At 54.0% G+C, this 12,229-nt stretch overlaps 1 protein-coding gene across 1 annotated transcript in view; it reads right to left on the bottom strand.

The window, feature by feature from the left end:
* LRCH2 (leucine rich repeats and calponin homology domain containing 2) overlaps positions 1-4,582 on the bottom strand; it is a 52,403-nt gene extending 47,821 nt beyond the window's left edge. Inside the window, exon 1 of the mRNA XM_064159093.1 lies at positions 4,336-4,582. The gene's annotated coding sequence lies outside the window, so the exon portion shown is untranslated. The remainder of the gene's footprint in view (positions 1-4,335) is intronic.
* Between the last annotated feature and the right edge of the window lie 7,647 nt (positions 4,583-12,229).

The following is a 12,229-nucleotide window of genomic DNA, read 5'->3' as shown; positions in this document are numbered from 1 at the left end:
ATGCACCTTTTGATACTTCATGACCTACTTACACTTATTTATTTCAGAAGTTCATTGAAGAGCAGCCTAAGATCTGTTTGAAAAGCCTGAAGATAAATCCAGGCAAACAATAAATTGAAGGCAAACACACTCGGTGTTGGGTTTTGGCTTTGTTGATTTGGTTTGAGGGTGGTTTGTTTGGGTTTTTGTTTCATTGTTTAGAGCAGGGTTTGTTTTTTTAGCCAGAAAGCTGCAAGGACAATTCCCACTATGACAAGCACAAAATCACAGCTAAGCACTCAGGTACTACTATTGAGCTTGGAGCTCAGCAGCAATATTTGGCACACGACTAAAGATGTCAAAAATGTGCTACAGAACATGCAAATTCTGTCCTGGCAAGCCTTCCATAAGATAGATGGGAAATAGAGAGGCCACACTTCCAACAACAACACCACAACAACCCCACATCAGGGTATTTTTTGACAGTCTTTGTGCTCTAACAGGTCTCTACGCATATGAATAGTTACTGGGAACTAGGGGGACTCTCCTGCTGATGCTGGTTTTATGAAGGCACAACAGTTTGCATTTACAGTGACAGCCAAATCTGCCCCTTTACTCTGCTCTTGTTAGATCCCACCTGCAGTCCTGTATGCAGTTATGGAGCCCCCAAAACAAGGACAGGGAAGTGTTAGAGCGAGTCCAGAGAAAGGCCATGAGGATGCTCAGAGGGCTGCAGCAGCTCTGCTATGAGGACAGGCTGAGAGAATTGGGGCTCTGCAGCCTGGAGAAGAGAAGGCTTCAAAGAGACCTTATAGTGCCCTTCCAGTATCTGAAGGGGACCTACAGGAGAGCTAGGGAGGGACTACTGACAAGGTCTTGTAATGATAGGACAAGGGGTAATGAGTTTAACCTGGCAGAGGGGAGATTTAAACTAGGTGTTAGGAAGAAGTTCTCTACAGTGAGGGTGGTGAAACACTGGAGATGTTGAGGTGCTGGAAGGTGTTGAGAGAAGGGCAGCAAGGCTGGGGAGGGGCCTGGAATACAAACCCTATGAGGAGAGGCTGAGGGAGCTGGGGGTGTGCAGCCTGCAGCAGAGGAGGCTCAGGGTGACCTCACTGCTCTGTACAACTACCTGAATGGAGGCTGGAGCCAGGTGGAGATTGGTCTCTTCTCCCAGGCAACAAGCAATAGAACAAGCGGACACAGCCTCAAGTTGTGCCAGGGCAGGTCTAGGCTGGATGTTAGGAGGAAGTTGTTGTCAGAGAGAGTGATTGGCATTGGAATGGGCTGCCCAGGGAGGTGGTGGAGTGGCCGTGCCTGGAGGTGTTGAAGCAAAGCCTGGCTGGGGCACTTAGTGCCATGGTCTGGTTGGTTGGGCAGGGCTGGGTGCTAGGTTGGACTGGCTGAGCTTGGAGCTCTCTTCCAGCCTGCTTGATTCTATGATTTTTCTATGATAAAGACCAAGCTCACTGCAGCCACCTTTCACTCAATTATCCAATCACTGTATCGAGAATGACATTGCTTTGGATCGGTATCAAATAGGTTGACTCAAAATAAGACCAAAAAATAAAATAACCCCCTAAAAAAAACAGTTAGCAATAGTTAGAAACAAACAAAATCTGGCTCCACCTGCTATAGGAATCAGAAAAAAGTCTCCTTAATAATAGACTGCCTACATAAAATGCTTCTAATGCTGTAGTTATTGAATATCTATATGCAGAAGTGACCTGATAGTGAATAGATTTTCATGCTGCTACAAGGGGGGTGGGGGTGAAAAAAGAGCAGCTACAAGGAACTTGGTTTTATTTTAATCATGTGCTTCCACTACGAAATAATTAACAGACATATCCCTGCGCTGCACTGCACGTAAGGATGCATCACATGTGCCAGGGGAAAAGAAAACCAGCACAACCCAAACAACAAAAGGTAATCATCACTGGCAGGCTTGCTTCTGGATAGAGAAAATGGGGGTTTTAAATCGGTGCTTCAGAAATGGTCCATCCCACACAGGCTGGCATTCACACAGGAGAATGGCTGCGTTGTTAGCGAACCCTCCGCACAAACCTAACCCACAACAAAGGGCAGCGGAAGGAGGATTTGATGGAGCAGGAGTAGGGGATTGTCAGAGATGGATAAGATACCACAATGGGCAGCTTCACATGCCAAACAATAAGCTAGTTAATTCCAAAGCCAGAGGGGAAAAGAAAAGCTCCCTCCACACACACACACCCCCCCAAAAAAAAGAAATAAACCAAACAGAAGGCCATGACATTATTCACCCAAACAACATTTTGGTAAGCCACTACTACTCGTCAACAAAAGAGCTTTGGGCTCTCATCTATATTTAATTCTCCTTTACTGAAAATTGTCTGTTTCCAGCAACCATTTCAGCAGCAAAGAACCCAGAACTACACCAGAGACGAGGCAAACCAGAACAGAATTCCTACAGAATTGTGTTTTCTAGGAACCACACAGAAAAACGGCTCCGAGTTCACTTCGTGTGGGTAAACCCAGGCTCCCCCCACTCGTGGCATCTCCAGCACGGTGAATACACAGAGCTCTGAGGTGCACGCATCCCTCACACCGCACTCACATCCATCCTCTTGCTGAGCCGGGATGAAAGACCAGCCCCAATACCCCAGGTAACTGCCAGCCATCTGACACCCTCCGGGGTACAAACCAGCCAACAGCACGCAGCTCTTACTCCCCTCACCTTGCACACTCTCTCCAGGCACTGTGTGCATGCAGAGCAACTGCAAGTCCTCATCCTTATGACACACAAAGAATACAACACGGAATTCCTGTCCATGGCTCCCCCAACCCATCCCTTGTGCTCACAGAAAGCACAGCCTTCCCTTCACCGGATAAGCACACCTCCAGAGAACATCCTTCATACCTCGGGTGCTGGGTTCAGTTTTAAGCCTTTCACTCCAAGGACAGTGAAGGGCTAGAGCATATCCAGAGAAGGGCAGCGAAGCTGGTAAAGGGTCTGGAGAGCAGATCTGGGGAGGAGCAGCTGAGGGACCAGTCTGGAGAAGAGGAGGCTGAGGGCAGACCTCATTGCTCTCCACAGCTCCCCGCAAGGGGCTGCAACGAGGTGGGGGTTGGGGTCTGTAACGGCAAGTTACAGGAGAAGAAATGGCCTCAAGTTGCACCAGGAGAGGTTTAAGATGAATATTAGAAGAGCCTTTTTCACTGAAAGGGTTCTCAAAGCCTGTCAGAGGGTGCCCAGGGTGGTGACTGAATGCCCATCCCTGGAAGTGTTTCCAAGAGGCAGAGCTGTGGTGTTGAAGGCCACGGTTTAGCACCAGCCTCGGCAAAGTTAGAGACTGGTTGGACTCGATGATCTTCAAGGTCTTCTCCGACCAAGAGGATCCTCTGTCTCTCTCCTCCCTGGAGGCAGGTAGCCCCGGTCCCTGGAAGCACAAGCGCAGGGACACTGCGGACTCCTGCACTCCTGCCCAGGGCAGAAACAGACACCGGGCACAATAACCTCCCCCCGGCACAATACCGCTGTGTGCCGGGGTTTAGCGGGGGCCTCTCCACCCGCAGAGCCCTGACCCTGCATACAGCGGCTGCTCCCCCAGCTCCTCGGGCATCCCTGCTCTGCCCGCAGACGGCAGAGCCGAGCTCCTCTCTAGCTGCACTGCCCGCCAGAGCAGGGAGCACCCCCCCGGGAGCACACAAAGCAGAAGTAACCCCCCCGAGGCACACATAGGTTAGCATACAATCAGTGCACACCCCAGAGCCTCCATTCCTCTTGCCCCACTGCATGCAGGGGGAGGCCTCTCCTTGTCCGTCCACCCCAAAACGAGGAGCCTCCCCGCTATCCCCCATTGCCCTCACACAGCGAGGGCCGCTACTGCTCCCCGGTGCCACCACAGCAGCCCCACACACGCTCCGAGACCCCTACCGCCATCGCAGCGGGGGCTCCTCCGTGCTCTTTCCCACCGCCGCTACAGCCTGTGCCCTCCAATGGTCACTGGGATCAATGGGATCTAGCAGCCGTATCCTTCTTGCTGTCCCCACTGGCTACGCTCAGGACCTCCAGTGCCACAAGGGCAGGTCTTTCCCATGTCATCCTCCTCACCCACAGCGACCACGGGCCCAGCCCCCGCAGCCCTCCTTTGCCACCACACAAGAACCCACTGCCACCACAGCGGCTCCTCCGCAACTGCCCACTGTCACTACCGGGCCCCCTTTCCCAAAACTCCTTCCTCAGTGCCACCATGGCGAGGACGATCCCATACACCCTATCCTCACAGCCGGCTCCCTTAGCCACCCGTTTTGACTCCCGCAGCCGGGCCTCCTCAGCAGGAGGCCCCCTCCGCCCCACCGCCGGAGCTTCCCCCCCACCTGCTTGAGTGGTGTCGCTGAGGTCGTAGCCGCTGCCGGGAAAGTCGCGTAGCTTCCTCCCGCTGAGGCAGAGGATGCCCGAGCTGCCCGCCTCCTCCAGGGCCCGGTCCAGGCTGCGCACCGTGTGTGGCTGCGGCAGAGTCGCCGCGCCCCAGTGCGGCCCGGCCGAGAAGGAGAGGGTGAGGTGAGCAGGGATCCCCAATCCCCCCGCTCCGCTGACGGTGGCGTTGCTGTTGCTACTGCTGCAGCTGCTGCTGCTGCTGCTGCTAGAACCGCTGCTGCTGCTGCTGCTGCTGCTGCTGCCGCCGCCGTTGCCGCCGTTGCCGCCACCGCCCCCCTGCCCGGCCGCCATCTTCGCACGGCGCAGACCTGCCCCACAATAACAACAGCCGGGACCGCCACAGCGCCACTGCGCAGGCGCCAGCCAACCCGCACGGGTAGGGGGCCGTGGGAGGGACGCTGAGGCACCGCTGGCGGGGGGGGCGTGGCTCCTGACAGCCTCTCCGCGGCCCTCACCAATCCGCGGAGGCACAGGGTGAGGGGGCGTGGCTCCACCCGTCGGATGCGATCTCCTCCACCAATCCGCGGCGATGTGGGGCGAGGGGGTGTGGTTCCTCGAGCCAGCGCTAGCCAATGAGGGGCCGCGTGCGCGCCTAGGGGGCGGGGCTGCGGCGGCACGCGCGAGCGCCGTGGGGGGCTGCGTGTCGCCGGCGGCGGGGCCGACAGGGGCGGCTGCGGGAGCGCCCCCGGGACGTGCTAACCGCACGGGGAGCGGAGCCTGGCGAGCAGCCTGGCAGCGGGGCGACTCCGGCAGTCGTGCCGGCAGCGGGCGCGGGTCAGTCGGCGTGGTTGCGGACAACGCAGCTGCCCCGTGGCAGCGACAGCGTGGGCCGGCCCCACAAAACAGAGGTGGCGCTTATGTGCCACGGGCCACAGCGCCTGTGAAACGGCATCCGTGCCGGGTGGCGAAGCAGCGTCGCCCGCCGGCGGCACAGCAGACGGGCAGCGTTTGCTCTGGTGAGCACCTGCCGGCTTTGCTGTCGTATCTATGGCAACATGGATTATCGATTGCTCCTCAGGTTAAAACGTCGCCTGAGGCAGGTCCCTCAGGGCACCACCTCTGCGTGGCGAGCTCTAAGGAGCAGTGCCTGTCGGTAACTGCTCACTCGGTGCGGTGGCACGAACAGAGAATCAGCCAGGAATCTGCCGTAGCAGAACAAAGGGCAATAGCAGTTAGGTGATCAGCCTAAAATGAGTTAAGAAACCTATCAGCAAAACCGCCAAGACACTGATGCTCTTGATTCAGAACAGGGAAAGGCAGTGGTGAAGCAAGAGTCAGGAGCTGGTTGCAGTGTCTGAGGCCCCGGTTAGCAATGAAACGTTACACAATTGCTGGGACACACCTAGGGATGGAGAATTGTCTCTGTTACCATGTCATCTGCACTTGCTAGTGCTGCGGATTTATCTGTCAGAACGACTCTGGAACTGTAGTTAAATGCTAAAGAAAGGCTTTGGGAGCCACATTTTAATACAGTTGCTGTGAGGCTGAGACTCAGAATTTGCTTTTATGCTTTACTTCTCCTGCGAGGTCCTTAAATGGGTTTGGTGGGGTTGTTTTGCATGCACAGATGATGACGAATTTGGGGATATAAGGGAAATTCCTTAAGTAGACAGGATGGAGGAGGCCAGCCTTCAGGCAGCAATATGTCAGTGAGAGGCAGAGAAGCTGTTGTCAGGCAAAAGAGAACAGCTCTGTTAAGAGTCTCTGGGTAACATCTGGCTGAAATTCAGCAGACCCAATTCAGCCAGAATTAGAAGGTGCTGAAGAGGGAAGGGTTTAATCACTTGGTGCAGCACTGTGTGGGCTTGGAGATCACTGTGTCAGTAGGAATAGACTGGATTTCCAGCCAAAGATGTGCAAGGCATCTCTGTGGTGGGGGAAAGGCTGCCATTGTCACCTGCAAATGTTGTGGCTGCCTGCTTCGTTTAATCCCAGCTGTGGGCACCTTTGTGGGCAGGAGGATAGAGCTGACAGATGGATCTTTACTGATCAGGCTGCCTGGGCCACGGACTCTGCTCTCACCCTGGAAAAGCTAATTATTCCCTGGATTTGCAACATGAAAATCAGACAAATATGCATAAATACTGCTGAGTGCAGCCCTTGGTTCAGTTTCCAGCTCAAGAGGGTGAGTGATGGTGAGAGCTCACCTGTGATGCTGTGCCCAACTCTAAGGCCCCCAAAACATGAAAGAGATGGGTCTGCTGGAGTGGGTCCAGAGGCCATGAAGATGATCAGAAGGATGGAGAACCTCTGCTGTGGCAACAGGCTGGGAGAGTTGGGGCTGTTCAGCCTGGAGAAAAGAAGGCTTAGGGCAGCCTCCCAGTACCTGAAGGGGCTACAGAAGAGCTGGGAAGGGGCTGTTTAGAAGGGCCTGTGGTGATACAATGAGGGGCAACAGTTTGAAACTGGAGCAGGGGAGACTGAAGTTGGACATCAGGAGAAAGTTCTTCATGATGGGAGTGGTGAAAAACTGGAACACATTGCCCAGGGATGCAGTTGAGGCCCCATTCCTGCAGACACTGGAGGTCAGACTTGATGTGGTCCTGAGTAACCTGATCTAGTTGGAGATGTCCCTGCAGAGTGCAGGAGGGTTGGGCCAGATGACCTCTGAGGGTCCCTTCCAGCCCAGTGCAACCTGTGATTCTGTGCATAAACTCAGAGGCTGATGTTGGGCCAAGTGCCAAATGTGATGATCTTGCCCACAGGTGGGAAGCACAGTGGCTCTGCAGCTGGCAGGAGTGAAGCAGAGCAGCAGCCAGGACCCAGACCCCTAACTAAGTGTTACTGAGTGTTAGAAACTGTTGTTCTGAGTTGACAAAGCAGATGGGTCAGCACAGGACCAGCTCAGAGGTGCAGCTTTACTGTCCTCCCTCTGAGCCACACTGCATAGCCAATTGCTTATCTGGGGCCTGATAGACCTCTGCAGCATCAGGCAGAAAGAGGTTCAGGTCACTCTGTAAGAAACAGGTCTGACAAATGGGCAGAGGAGACAACACACTGTTCAGTCCTGCTGGACTCTCCTACATGAATGAGGGGGCTCCTGTGTTTAACTCACTGTGTCTGCAGGTGCTCCTACTGAGAAGTAAGCCCAGCATGCTCAGCCTGCTCAGGCACACTCTCATTTCTTCAGATGCATCAAACTGTCTAGTACGATAATCATAGAATGGTTTAGGTTGGAAGAGACCTCAAAGCTCATCCAGTTCTGCCCCCCTGCCTTAGGCAGGGACACCTCACACTGGAACAGGTCGTTGAAGGCCTCATCCAGCCTGCAGGAATGAGATCTGGGTAAGGCTTTGATCTATCGACCTTTCCACATGGATTGCAGGATGTGGCTGCTCACAAGCCTTGCAAGGCTGTGTGCCCATCCTGCTGCTCTGCCTGCACTGCTCACACACCTCTGCTGAGCCCTGTTCAGCAGCATCACTCACAGCTCCAACTCTGCCCAGAGCACTGCCTTCTGGAGAGACTCAGACAGGTTCATCTGTTTCAGAAATTGATTGTGAGTGTCAGGAAAGCAAGAGTGGAGTCCCTGTTTCTCCTCTACCTCCTAATTCTCCCGAGTGTGCTGCAGGCTGTATGCCAGGTCAGGTAAGGGCACGTGACAAGACCATCAAAGCACAGTAACAAAGCTCCCTTGACAACTCCACCAGACTTACAGGCCAGGCAATGCAAGCTGTGGGCAAGAAACGGGGATTGCTGAAAGCAGAGGCACCTATGAACTTCCAGTATTGCTCAATTAAATACTTGAGCTGAATACAAAGCAGATCTTTGTCAGCCTAGATTGCCATTTGCTGTGAGAAATGACATCCTCCCGAGGTGTCAGCACTGACCTTTTCCCTGCATCCTTTCTTGCTTTAAGCAATTAAAGCAGAGCTCTCACAGTGTTCTTACTATGCTTCTTTATGAGTGGCCTCAGCCCTCCTACGTGTGTGAGGTACTGACACAACACATTCACTACTTGAGCACTCACATGATGCTTGTGCCATTGCCTTGATTCCTCTTCAGCTCCCTCTCCCTCACTTTCTCTAGCAGTGCTTGCTCTAGTCCTGACTGATACTGATTTTCTTCTCCAAGAGCTGTAAGTGTCCACAGCTTCCTACAGGGAGTTAAGATCATAGAATCACAGAATGGTTTAGGCTGCCAGGAACCTTAGAGATCATCCTGATCCAACCTCCTGCCATGGGCAGGGACACCTCCCACTGGCCCAGGTTGCTCAAGGTTTCACCCAACCAGGCCTTCAACACCTCCAGGGAGGGGGCAGCCACAACCTCCCTGAGCAACCTGTGCCAGTGTCTCACCACCCTCACTGTAGAGAACTTCCTAACATCCGGTTTGAATCTCCTTTCTGCCACTTTAAACACATCACTCCTCCTCCTCCTGTCATTCCCAGACCTTGTCAATAGTTCCTCCCCAGCCCTCCTGTAGACCCCTTCAGATACTGGAAGGCCACTCCAAAGTCTCCTCCAAGCCTTCTCTTCTCCAGACTGCACAGCCCCAACTCTCTCAGCCTGTCCTCACAGCGGAGCTGCTGCAGCCCACTCAGCATCTTGGTGGCCTCCTCTGGACTGGCTCCAACACGTCCATGTCCTGCTTGTGTTGGGGGCTGCAGAACTGCAAACAGGACTGCAGGTGGGGTCACAGGAGAGCAGAGCAAAGAGTCAGAAATAGGTTAGAAGCAATGTCTGAGGCTTCTTCTATCAAGTAACTGAACTCACAACTGAGCCTCTCAACTAGGCTGGGTTGCCCAGGGCCTCATTTAACCTGGCCTGGAACACATCTAGGCGGGGGGCATCCACAAGAGCAACCTGTTCCAGAGTCTCTCCACCCATGTATGGAAGAACTTCTTCCTAAGATCCAGTCTAAACCTGCTGTCCCTCAGCTTCAAACCATTCCCCCTAGTTCTGTCACCAGACATCCTTACAAAAAGTCCCTTCCCAGCTATCCTGCAGGGAGGTGGTGGAGTGGCTGTGCCTGGAGGTGTTGAAGCCAAGCCTGGCTGGGGCACTTAGTGCCATGGTCTGGTTGGTTGGGCAGGGCTGGGTGCTAGGTTGGGCTGGCTGAGCTTGGAGCTCTCTTCCAACCTGCTTGATTCTATGATTCTATGATCCCTTCAGGTATTGGAAGGCAGCTCCCCCAGATTCTTCTCTTCTCCAGGCTGAACAAACCCATAGCAAAGGTCTTTCAGCCCTTGGATCATCCTTGTGGGCCTCCTCTGGAACTTCCTCCAACACAGACTGAACCTATCCTTTGGCAGCAGTCAGAAGTGCAGCAGCAGCATTGTCTGTCTCTGTATCATTCATTTAGGCCATGGTGGTCAACAGCTGGGCTCAGTGATCTCAGAGCCCTTTTCCTACCAAAGCAATTCTGTGACTGTGTGAAGCTATGACCAAAGTGGTCAGCATCAATTTGAAGAGCTATATTATTTATATCACAGCATAAGATTTTGGAACAACAACAAACCATCCAAAGTTATTTAAGATGCAGAAGATTCTACCAAGAGATGGAGGAAACCTTTCAGATCACACAAGTGTTTGGATGCTGCCATGTGTTCCCAGCTCCCACTGAGTTCTATTTTTATTTGGTTTTTTTAGCTAATGCCTTCTAGAGCTTCTTGAGGCTTGATTATGTGGCAAGTGCACCTGATGAGTTGAAAGGCTCAGTGCCCCAGAGTAACCCCTGCTCTTTGTGGGCTACAGCAGAAGTGTGGCCAGCAGGGCCAGTGAGGGGATTCTCCCTCTCTGCTGTGCTCTGCTGAGATCCCACCTGGAGTCCTGCATCCAGCTCTGGAGCCCCTGGGACAAGAGGGCTGTGGAGATGCTGGAGAGTGTCCAGAGCAGGGCCAGGAGGATGCTCAGAGGGCTGCAGCAGCTCTGCTGTGAGCACAGACTGAAGGAGTTGGGGCTGTGCAGTCTGGAGCAGAGGAGGCTCCCAGGTGACCTTCTTGTGGCCTTCCAGGATCTGAAGGGGGCTACAGAAAAGCTGGGGAGGGACTTTTTAGGCTGTGAGGGAGTGCCAGGAGTGGGGGGAATGGAGCAAAGCTGGAGGTGGGGAGAGTGAGGCTGGAGGTGAGGAGGAAGTTGTTCATGATGAGAGTGGTGAGAGGCTGGCATGGGTTGCCCAGGGAGGTGGTTGAGGCCCCATGGCTGGAGGTGTTTGAGGCCAGGCTGGCTGAGGCTGTGTGCAGCCTGCTCTAGGGTAGGGTGTCCCTGGGCATGGCAGGGGGGTTGGAACTGGCTGCTCCTTGTGGTCCCTTACAGCCCTGACTGATTCTATGATTCTAAGTTCATTCTAGGTGTGCTCACCAGACACCTGCAGTCCTCTTCAGTGCAGGGGGATTGTGCTTTAGAAGAGGTTCTACCTCTTAAAGCCTTTTCATAGAATCACAGAATGACAGAATGTCAGGGGTTTTAATGGACCTCCAGAGATCATTGAGTCCAACCACCCTGACAGAGCAGGGTCAACCAGGGCAGATCATACAGGAACACATCCAGACAAGTCTTGAAAGTCCCCAGAGAAGGAGACTCTACAACCTCTCAGGAATAATAAACTGCAGCAGTACAGGTTGGGAGGTGATCGGCTGGAGAGCAGCCCTGTGGAGAGGGACCTGGGAGAACATCCATGGCACAGCAATGTGCCTTTGTGGCCAAGAAGGCCAATGGGATCTTGGCCTATTAAAAAAAGTGTCTCCAGCAGATCAAGGGAGGTTCTCCTTCCCCTCTACTCTGTCCTGGTGAGACCTCATCTTGAATACTGCCTTCAGTATTTGGCTCCCCAGTTGAAGAGGGACAGGGATCTGCTGGAGAGGGTCCAGTGGAGGGCTCCAAGGATGATGAGGGGGCTGGAGGGCACTGCCTGGTGAGTAAAGGCTGAGACTCTGGAGACTTTCAAGGCCTGTCTAGATGTGTCCATCTGAGCTAGATTGTGTGGTCCTGCTCTGGCAAGGGTGTTAGACCTGATGATCTTTTTGGGTCCCTTCCAACCTCTGATATCCTGTGAGCCTGTGATCATCTCTGGGCAGCCTGCTCCAGGGCTCCAGCACCCTCACATCACAGAATTTTGTCCTAACATTGAGGCGGAAGTTCCTGGGTTCCAGTTTGTGTCCATTGCCCCTAAAGTGAGCCTGGCTCCTGCTTCTTGACACACACCCCTCAGATATTTATAGATATCAATAAGATCCCCTCTCTGGCTGCTCTTCTCCAGGCTAAACAGCTCCAAGTCTCTCAGCCTTTCCTCCAGTTCCCTTAGCATCTTCATGGTCCTGCACTGCACTCTCTCCAGTTCCCTATCCCTCTTGAACTGGGAAGCCCAGAACTGGGCACATTGGGGTCTTCCATTGCAGAGAGATGTTGAGGTGCTGGAAGGTGTCCAGAGAAGGGCAGCAAGGCTGGGGAGGGGCCTGGACCACAGCTCTGTGAGGAGAGGCTGAGGGAGCTGGGGGGTGTGCAGCCTGCAGCAGAGGAGGCTCAGGGCAGAGCTCATTGCTGTCTGCAGCTGCCTGCAGGGAGGCTGTAGCCAGGTGGGGTTGGGTTCTGCTGCCAGGCAAGCAGCCACAGAAGAAGAGCCCCTGACTGGGCAAAGCCCCCACCTGGACAGAGCTCCTGCCTTGCCAGAGTCCCCACCTTGCCAGAGTCCCTGGCTCTGGGTTTGACACTGTCCCTGCCTTTGGCTGCTTCTCCTCACTTCTGCACCATTCTGTGCAAACTTGCAAGCTTGGCAGTCCCTGGGGTCCATTGCAGAGAGCTGCTGGAGGCACCAAGGCCCCAGCTACAGCACCTATGGCCCTCAGACCATACAGCAGCCAACTTCCTGCCTGCCTTCTGGACTGGGGGCCCC

The sequence above is a fragment of the Pogoniulus pusillus genome, chromosome 19, assembly GCF_015220805.1.
Source record: "Pogoniulus pusillus isolate bPogPus1 chromosome 19, bPogPus1.pri, whole genome shotgun sequence".
In the NCBI taxonomy this organism is placed as follows: domain Eukaryota; kingdom Metazoa; phylum Chordata; class Aves; order Piciformes; family Lybiidae; genus Pogoniulus; species Pogoniulus pusillus.
Note: the sequence above shows the minus strand (reverse complement) of the source record. Positions and strands in the feature narration are given on the sequence as shown.